Genomic DNA, 10000 nt, shown 5'->3' on the forward strand with positions numbered 1-10000 from the left:
CCAGGCTTGTGTGTTGAAGCAGCAAGGCAGGCTTGTGTGTTGAAGCAGCAAGCCAGGCTTGTGTGTTGAAGCAGCAAGGCAGGCTTGTGTGTTGAAGCAGCAAGCCAGGCTTGTGTGTTGAAGCAGCAAGCTAGGCTTGTGTTTTGAAGCAGCAAACCAGGCTTGTGTGTTGAAGGAGCAAGCCAGGCTTGTGTGTTGAAGCAGCAAGCCATGAAGCCGCAAGCCAGGCTTGTGTGTTGAAGCAGCAAGCCCGGCTTGTGTGTTGAAGTAGCAAGCCAGGCTTGTGTGTTGAAGCAGCAAGCCAGGCTTGTGTGATGAAGCAGCAAGCAGGCTTGTGTGATGAAAGAAAGCCAGGCTTGTGCGTTGAAGCACCAAGCCAGGCTTGTGTGTTGAAGCAGCAAGACAGGCTTGTGTGTTAAAGCAGCAAGCCAGGCTTGTGTGTTGAAGCAGCAAGCCAGGATTGTGTGTTGAAGCAGCAAGCCAGGCTTTTGTGATGAAGCAGCAAGCCAGGCTTGTGTGTTGAAGCAGCAAGCCAGGCTTGTGTGTTGAAGCAGCAAGCCATGCTTGTGTGATGAAGCAGCAAGCCAGGCTTGTGTGTTGAAGCAGCAAGCCAGGCTTGTGTGTTGAAGCAGCAAGCCAGGATTGTGTGTTAAAGCAGCAAGCCAGGCTTGTGTGTTGAAGCAGCAAGCCAGGATTGTGTGATGAAGCAGCAAGCCAGGCTTGTGTTTTGAAGCAGTAACCCAGGCTTGTGTGTTGAAGCAGCAAGGCAGGCTTCTCTGTTGAAGCAGCAAGCCAGGCTTGTGTGTTGAAGCAGCAAGCCAGGCTTGTGTGTTGAAGCAGCAAGACAGGCTTGTGTTTTGAAGCAGCAAGCCAGGCTTGTGTGTTGAAGCAGCAAGCCAGGCTTGTGTGTTGAAGCAGCAAGCCAGGCTTGTGTGTTGAAGCAGCAAGCCAGGCTTGTGTGTTGAAGCAGCAAGCCAGGCTTGTGTGTTGAAGCAGCAAGCCAGGCTTGTGTGTTGAAGCAGCAAGCCAGGCTTGTGTGTTGAAGCAGCTAGCCAGGCTTGTGTGTTGAAGCAGCAAGCCAGGCTTGTGTGTTGAAGCAGCAAGCCAGGCTTGTGTGTTGAAGCAGCAAGCCAGGCTTGTGTGTTGAAGCAGCAAGCCAGGCTTGTGTGTTGAAGCAGCAAGGCAGGCTTGTGTGTTGAAGCAGCAAGCCAGGCTTGTGTGTTGAAGCAGCAAGCCAGGCGTGTGTGGTGAAGCAGCAAGGCTTGTGTGTTGAAGCCGCAAGCCAGGCTTGTGTGTTGAAGCAGCAAGCCAGGCTTGTGTGTTGCAAGCAGCAAGCCAGGCTTGTGTGTTGAAGCAAGCACAGGCTTGTGTGTTGAAGCAGCAAGACAGGCTTGTGTGTTGAAGCAGCAAGCCAGACTTGTGTGTTGAAGCAGCAAGCCAGGCTTATGTGCTGAAGCCGCAAGCCAGGCTTCTGTGTTGAAGCAGAAAGGCAGGCTTGTGTGTTGAAGCCGCAAGCCAGGCTTGTGTGTTGAAGCCTCAAGACAGGCTTGTGATTTGAAGCAGCAAGCCAGGCTTATGTGTTAAAGCCGCACGCCAGGCTTGAGTGATGAAGCAGCAAGCCAGGATTGTGTGTTGAAGCAGCAAACAATGCGGCTTGTGTGATGACGCAGCAAGCCAGACTTGTGTGTTCAAGCAGCAAGTCAGGCTTGTGTGATGAATCAGCAAGACAGACTTGTGTGACGAAGGAGCGAGCCAGGCTTGTGTGTTGAAGCCTCAAGACAGGCTTGTGAGTTGAAGCAGCAAGCCAGGCTTATGTGTTAAAGCCGCACGCAAGGCTTGAGTGATGAAGCAGCAAGCCAGGATTGTGTGTTGAAGCAGCACGCCAGGCTTGTGTGTTGAAGCAGCAAGCCAGGCTTGTGTGATGAAGCAGCAAGCCAGGATTTTGTGTTGAAGCAGCACGCCAGGCTTGTGTGTTAACGCAGCAAGCCAGGATAGTGTGTTGAAGCAGCAAGCCAGGATTGTGTGATAAAGCAGCAAGCCAGGATTGTGTGCTGAAGCAGCAAGCCAGGCTTGTGTGATGAAGCAGCAAGCCAGGATTGTGTGTTGAAGCAGCAAGCCATGCTTGTATGTTGAAGCAGCAAGCCAGGCTTGTGTGTTAACGCAGCAAGCCAGGATAGTGTGTTGAAGCAGCAAGCCAGGCTTGTGTGATGAAGCAGCAAGCCAGGATTGTGTGTTGAAGCAGCAAGCCAGGCTTGTGTGATGAAGCAGCAAGCCAGGATTGTGTGTTGAAGCAGCAAGCCAGGATTGTGTGATGAAGCAGCAAGCCAGGCTTGTGTTTTGAAGCAGTAACCCAGGCTTGTGTGTTGAAGCAGCAAGCCAGGACTGGGTGATAAAGCAGCAAGCCAGGATTGTGTGATGAAGCAGAAAGCCAGGCTTGTATGTTGAAGCAGCAAGCCAGGCTTGTGTGTTAACGCAGCAAGCCAGGATAGTGTGTTGAAGCAGCAAGCCAGGACTGGGTGATAAAGCAGCAAGCCAGGATTGTGTGATGAAGCAGAAAGCCAGGCTTGTGTTTTGAAGCAGTAACCCAGGCTTGTGTGTTGAAGCAGCAAGGCAGGCTTGTGTGTTGAAGCAGCAAGCCAGGCTTGTGTGTTGAAGCAGCAAGCTAGGCTTGTGTTTTGAAGCAGCAAGCCAGGCTTGTGTGATGAAGCACCAAGCCAATCTTGTGTGATGAAGCACCAAGCCAGGCTTGTGTGATGAAGCAGCAAGCCAGGCTTGTGTGTTGAAGCAGCACGCCAGGCTTGTGTGATGAAGCACCAAGCCAGGCTTGTGTGTTGAAGCAGCAAGACAGGCTTGTGTGTTAAAGCAGCAAGCCAGGCTTGTGTGTTGAAGCAGAAAGCCAGGCCTGTGTGTTCAAGCAGCACGCCAGGCTTGTGTTTTGAAGCAGCAAGCCAGGCTTGTGTGATGAAGCAGCAAGCCAGGCTTGTGTGTTGAAGCAGCAAGCTAGGCTTGTGTTTTGAAGCAGCAAGCCAGGCTTGTGTGATGAAGCAGCAAGCCAGGATTGTGTGTTGAAGCAGCACGCCAGGCTTGTGTGATGAAGCAGCAAGCCAGGCTTGTGTGTTGAAGCAGCAAGCCAGGCTTGTGTTTTGACGCATCAAGCCAGGCTTGTGTGTTGAAGCAGAAAGCCAGGCTTGTGTGTTGAAGCAGCAAGCCAGGCTTGTGTGTTGAAGCAGCAAGCCAGGATAGTGTGTTCAAGCAGCAAGCCAGGCTTGTGTGTTGAAGCAGAAAGCCAGGCTTGTGTGTTGAAGCAGCAAGCCAATATTGTGTGTTGAAGCAGCAAGCCAGGCTTGTGTGTTGAAGCAGCAAGCCAGGATGGTGTGTTGAAGCAGCAAGCCAGGATGGTGTGTTGAAGCAGCAAGCCAGGATGGTGTGTTCAAGCAGCAAGCCAGGCTTGTGTGTTGAAGCAGAAAGCCAGGCTTGTGTGATGACGCAGCAAGCCAGACTTGTGTGTTCAAGCAGCAAGTCAGGCTTGTGTGATGAATCAGCAAGACAGACTTGTGTGACGAAGGAGCGAGCCAGGCTTGTGTGTTGAAGCAACAAGCCAGGCTTGTGTGATGAAACAGCAAGCCAGGCTTGTGCGTTGAAGCAGCAAGACATGCTTGTGTCTTGAAGCAGCAAGCCAGGCTTGTGTGATGAAGCAGCAAGCCAGTTTTGTGTGTTGAAGCAGCAAGCCAGGCTCGTGTGATGAAGCAGCAAACCAGGCTTGTGTGTTGAAGCAGCAAGCCAGGCTTGTATGATGAAGCAGCAATCCAGGCTTGTGTGTTGAAGCAGCAAGCCAGGCTTATGTTTTGAAGCAGCTAGCCAGGCTTGTGTGTTGAAGCAGCAAGCCAGGCTTGTGAGATGAAGCAGCAAGCCAGGCTTGTGTGTTGAAGCAGCAAGGCAGGCTTGTGTGCTGTAGCAGCAAGCCAGCCTTGTGTGTTGAAGCAGCAAGGCAGGCTTGTGTGTTGAAGCAGCAAGCCAGGCTTATGTTTTGAAGCAGCAAGCCAGGCGTGTCTGTTGAAGCAGCAAGCCAGGCTTGTGTGTTGAAGCAGTAAGCCAGGCTTGTTGGTTGAAGCAGCAATCCAGGATTGTGTGATGAAGCAACAAGCCAGGCTTGTGTGATGAAGCAGAAAGCCAGGCTTGTGTGATGAAGCTGGAAGCCAGGCTTGTGTGATGAAGAAGCAAACCAGGCTTGTGTGATGAAGCAGCAAACCAGGCTTGTGTGATTAAGCAGCAAGCCAGTATTGTGTGTTGAAGCAGCAAGCCAGGCTTGTGTGTTGAAGCAGCAAGTCAGGCTTGTGTAATGAAGCACCAAGCCCGACTTGTGTGATGAAGCAGCAATCCAGGCTTGTTTGATGAAGTAGCAAACCAGGCTTGTCTGATGAAGCAGCAAACCAGGCTTGTGTGATGAAGCAGCAAGCCAGGCTTGTGTGATGACGCAGTAAGGCAGGCTTGTGTGTTGAAGCAGCAAGCCAGGCTTGTGTGTTGAAGAAGCAAGCCAGGCTTGTGTGTTGAAGGAGCAAGCCAGGTTTTTGTGATGAAGCAGCAAGCCAGGCTTGTGTGTTGAAGGAGCAAGCCAGGTTTATGTGATGAAACAGCAAGCCAGGTTTGTGTGTTGAAGGAGCAAGCCAGGCTTGTGTGATGAAGGAGCAAGCCAGGTTTGTGTGATGAAGCAGCAAGCCTGGCTTGTGTGTTGAGGGAGCAAGCCAGGTTTGTGTGATGAAGCAGCAAGCCAGGTTTGTGTGTTGAAGGAGCAAGCTAGGCTTGTGAGTTGAAGCAGCAAGCCAGGTTTGTGTGTTGAAGGAGCAAGCCAGGCTTGTGTGATGAAGAGCAAGCCAGGTTTGTGTGTTGAAGGAGCAAGCCAGACTTGTGTGATGAAGCAGCAAGCCAGGTTTGTGTGCTGAAGCAGCAAGCCAGGCTTTTGTGTTGAAGCAGGAAGCCAGGCTTTTGTGTTGGAGCAGCAAGCCAGGCTTTTGTGTTGAAGCAGCAAGCCAGGCTTGTGTGTTGAAGCAGCAAGCCAGGCTTGTGTGTTGAAGCAGCAAGCCAGGCTTGTGTGTTGAAGCAGCAAGCCAGGTTTGTGTGTTGAAGCAGCAAGACAGGCTTGTGTGTTGAAGCAGCAAGACAGGCTTGTGTGTTGAAGCAGCAAGCCAGGCTTGTGTGTTGAAGCAGCAAGCTAGGCTTGTGTGTTGAAGCAGCAAGCCAGGTTTGTGTGTTGAAGCAGCAAGCCAGGCTTGTGTGTTGAAGCAGCAAGCCAGGTTTGTGTGTTGAAGCAGCAAGCCAGGTTTGTGTGTTGAAGCAGCAAGCCAGGCTTGTGTGTTGAAGCAGCAAGCCAGGCTTGTGTGTTGAAGCAGCAAGCCAGGTTTGTGTGTTGAAGCAGCAAGCCAGGCTTGTTTGTTTAAGCAGCAAGACAGGTTTGTGTGTTGAAGCAGCAAGACAGGTTTGTGTGTTGAAGCAGCAAGCCAGGCTTGTGTGTTGAAGCAGCAAGCCAGGCTTGTGTGTTGAAGCAGCAAGCCAGACTTGTGTGTTGAAGCAGCAAGCCAGACTTGTGTGTTGAAGCAGCAAGCCAGACTTGTGTGTTGAAGCAGCAAGCCAGACTTGTGTGTTGAAGCAGCAAGCCAGGCTTGTTTGTTGAAGCAGCAAGCCAGACTTGTGTGTTGATGCATATAACCAGGTTTGTGTTGAAGCAGCAAGCCAGGCTTGTGTGTTGAAGCAGCAAGACAGGCTTGTGTGTTGAAGCACCAAACCAGGCTTGTGTGATGAAGCACCAAACCAGGCTTGTGTGATGAAGCAGCAAGCCAGGCTTGTGTGATGAACAGCACGCCAGGCTTGTGTGTACAAACACCATGTCGGGCAAATTGTTATTTCATCCAAAAATAAAGACCACTTCACAGACCGTCGGATAAAAATAAAAGAAATAATCCAAGTAATAGAATGTGCCTAGGATTATTTCGTCCTCTTGAGGATAGTTTATGTGGATGAAAGTGGCGGCAGTGAATGACTGAGCCAGCAAGTAGAGCCACTGGCTGCCACTTCAAAGCAAGTGTCAGAAGTGAGGCCTACCACCGACTGAAAGATTCAACTCCGACACTGCGAGACTTGTGAAGTATGACAGTTGTGGCTATTGTTGTCGACACGTGGCGCCCACTCGGCAGGCTTCTTCAGTCGAGTGCAGAGGTGAGTAAAATACTGCAGACAGCAGAAGCATTTTGGGGTAGTCATTCCATCAGTCTTGATAAGTGTTGAGCTCAACATCCTCGATCAACGTAAACAAACGTCTCGACAATAAAGATGAACAAGTGTTCCACTTACGTCTAACTTATTTAGTTGTTACTGTATACCATTAACGTAATGAAACTCCTTGTTCAACTTCTCTCATGAGTAATTCTGAGCTCCTCTCTCTCTCTCTCTTTTTTTTTTTTTTTTTTTTTTTTTTTACACAGGGTTTGACAAGGTTAAGGATCCCTAGCTTTCTTGACAGCTATTTACAGGTTAAGGATTCCTAACTTTATTGGCAAGCTAAGAGCTGTTACCTACATCAGCTCATTTGAAAGCATTTTTATTGTTATGAGACATACAAGTAGGAAACAGGATGAAGTTGGAGCCATCTGTGGGCCAGCATTTTCATGTGATCAACTGACTTCATCTCGTTGACATCATTATGCTGTACGAATGTGTTCCATACTCTAGTCATCCTGGGTATGTATGATCTCAGATGGAGTGATGTTCTGGAGAAGGGTACAGCCAGAGTGAAGTTGCTGCTTTCTGCCCGTCTTGTGGCACAAAAGCTTGTTTCACGCTGTCCTCGAAGTGGATCCAAGTGTGGCATTTTGACAATACTGCTGGCCTTGTACATAACAGTAAGGCCACCCACATCCCTCCTATGTTGAAGGCTCTGCTGAAATGACAGATCTATCCAGGATGGGTCCAGGCGAGAGATGAGACGTCTTGCTCTGTTATCTACTCTGTCAAGCAGTCGCAGATGAGAGGGGGGGGGGGCAGGCAAACCAAGAAAGTGGAGCATACTCAAGGTGCGAGCGTACTTGTGCCTCGTACAGGATCTTGCAACCCCTACTGTCAAGCAGATGGGAGATACGGCGAAGTGCTGTAAGCTTCCTGGCTGCCTTGTTTGCAAGATTTACAACATGGTTCTTCATGGTTAGTTTGGAGTCAAATTTCACCCCAAGGATATCAACTTCTTCTCCAGGTGCCAACATCCTCCCATTCATCCTTACTACTGCACCAGCATTACCATCATGGTGCCTAGAGACGATCATCATTTGCGTTTTCTCAGGTGCAAATGTTACTTGCCATCTATTTCCCCAAGCTGATATAGCTATCAGCTGGTGATTGATGTAGCTTAGAGCAGCTGGCATTTCTTCTCTTGGATAAGTTAATGTCAGTGTACAGTCGTTTGCATATGCATGTAATTCTGGGATGAGATGAAGAAGGTCGTTGAAGTACATTCCATAACAATGGACCCAGCACGCTTCCTTGTGGAACACTTGCCCCAATAGGATGTCTTGCTGATTCCGTTCCATTGAGAACTACACTTAGAGATCTACCATGAAGGTAGTCACTGAGGAGACATAGTGTAGAGCCTGCAATTCCCAGTGCTTGAAGTTTTGCTAAGAGGCCCTGGTGCCACACCCGGTCGAAAGCGCCAGCAATGTCAAGTGCTACCACACAGCTGACTTTGGATTCATCCAGTGACTGGTGCCACTTAGTGGAGAGGTTTAACAACAGATCAGCAGCAGAGTAACCTTTCCTCTCTCTCTCTCTCTCTCTCTCTCTCTCTCTCTCTCTCTCTCTCTCTCTCTCTCTCTCTCTCTACCCCTCTAATTACACCTATATCCCTAACCCCGTCTTCCTCTCTCTGCCTCCTGCCAGCTGTAGTTTGTAAAATATAAGTTACGAGGGAATGAAATAAATCATTTCTTGAAGTCAGCGGAACTTTAAATTCAGTGGGATGGTCCACACAGGACATGAGTTAGCTTCTTTGCCAGACATGCAAGGACTCCATCAGCTGTTCCCTTCATGTCCGTGGAAATGAGTGAAAGACTGAAGCCACAATGTGATTCTGTGTACCGTAGACCAATGATCAATCTAGATGCTGAGAGTACAGATGAGTTTCTCAGTGACGAGTCTCAGAAACACTGCCGACATATTCCTAATTTCTGGTGAAGTTAATATCTTTGGTTCATGATATGATGTGTTCTTGGTTCATGATATGTATTCTTGGTTCAAGGTAGGATGTATTCTTGGTTCATGATATGATGTAATCTTGGTTCAAGGTATGATGTATTCTTGGTTCAAGACACGATGCCAAGAAACAGTCAACAATGGTAATTTCAGGAAGGATTACTGAACAATTACGTCAGCAGAAAATAAAGAAGTAACCTCCACGTCTATGTGTGATAGTCCGAGAAGTTAACAAAAGTTGATGATTAAAACCCTGAGGACAAGACCTCCACACACACACACACACACACACACACACACACACACACAAATCTATATATGTCGTGCCGAATAGGTAAATCTGGTCAATTAGCACTTAGAATAATCCAACTAAATATATTGTAGATAAGTTTACAATAATTTAATATTAAACAAACAAATGAAATGTATATTTTTTTCTTAGCTTCAGAATGATTTTTTTTTAAATTATTTCATACACAAATTCTCGCTTGTCTTATTCGTTTCTTCAGTAAAGATTCCCATATGTTGCATAAGTGTCTTAATTCTTCAGTGTAATTCTAATATTTAGAAGATTGTCAGTCTGTCCCACATAAGTTGCAGCCTTGGCAACCAATCCTGTACACAACACCTATACTGTGTTCAGGGAATTCTTGATCAACAGACCGTAAATTCTTCAAAACATCTTGTATATTACATATCTTTAGGGCATTCGGCAGGACTGGTAAATTCCCATTGCACGGCATGACAAGCACATTCTTGTTATCGGAAGTTATTCTAGGTTCAGTCCTATGATCAATTTTTCTAGTTGCCCTGAAAGCAGTTTCTACGAACTCTTAGGGTAACATAGTTTTGTAGAAATATCAAAGGTTTCTCTAATTTCTTCATTAAGAAACTCAGGGCTGCACACTCTGTAAGTTCTCAAAATCGTAATGAGAAAGATATTTCTTTTTACTCTAGTTTCAATGCTGGATAAATAGTGGATATATGAACACACGTTTGTAGCTTTCATCATCTAATTCCTCCTCCAGATAAGATAACAAATCAGGGGAAGTGACACTAAAACTTTCTTGCGTAAAATCGTTAATGTTAACATTTTGAAATCTGTCAATGAAGTCAATGTTGTTTTTTATGTGGGCTTCCGAGATGCTGCGAAGCAATAGAGTTTACAATTTTACCAACCATTTTAACAAGGCATAAGTCGCCTACCTCACCTAGCTAATAATAGGTCTGGCTGGAAAACCGGGCTTGTGGGTTTTAATCAAACCGTACATGTTAAGGGAGTGACCCCGACCTAGCTGATAACTGCTTAATCATTTCCTCACTACTTCTCAGTAAGGTTATAAGTTGTTTATTAAACATACTAATAACTTGGTCCAATGGGTTCCTATTAAGGGGCGTGTAAATTTCCCTATCTCCTAATATCACGTTCATTTTTCCGCTCTAGTTTACCGTGTCCATAATTACTATCGTATTTGCTTTGTCAGTTTTCGTCACATCTTTATTCAACTGTGTTTTTGTCCCTTATTTGTTATCTAATCTGGAAGAAGAATTAGATGAGTTCCCTAATGCCATTCGATAACAACATTATTACTGAGTTGATCAAGTTGTGCGTGGTTGTTTGCAAGTTTGAGTTGGAAGGGAAATATTGCTCTCAAAGGCAGGGAATGGCTATGGGACATCCATTGTCACCCCTATTGAGCAATTTGTGATAGGACTGAACCTAGAATAACTTCCGATAACAAGAATGTGCTTGTCCTGCCGTACA

Source organism: Cherax quadricarinatus, chromosome 5 (assembly GCF_038502225.1).
Source record: "Cherax quadricarinatus isolate ZL_2023a chromosome 5, ASM3850222v1, whole genome shotgun sequence".
Lineage (NCBI taxonomy): Eukaryota > Metazoa > Arthropoda > Malacostraca > Decapoda > Parastacidae > Cherax > Cherax quadricarinatus.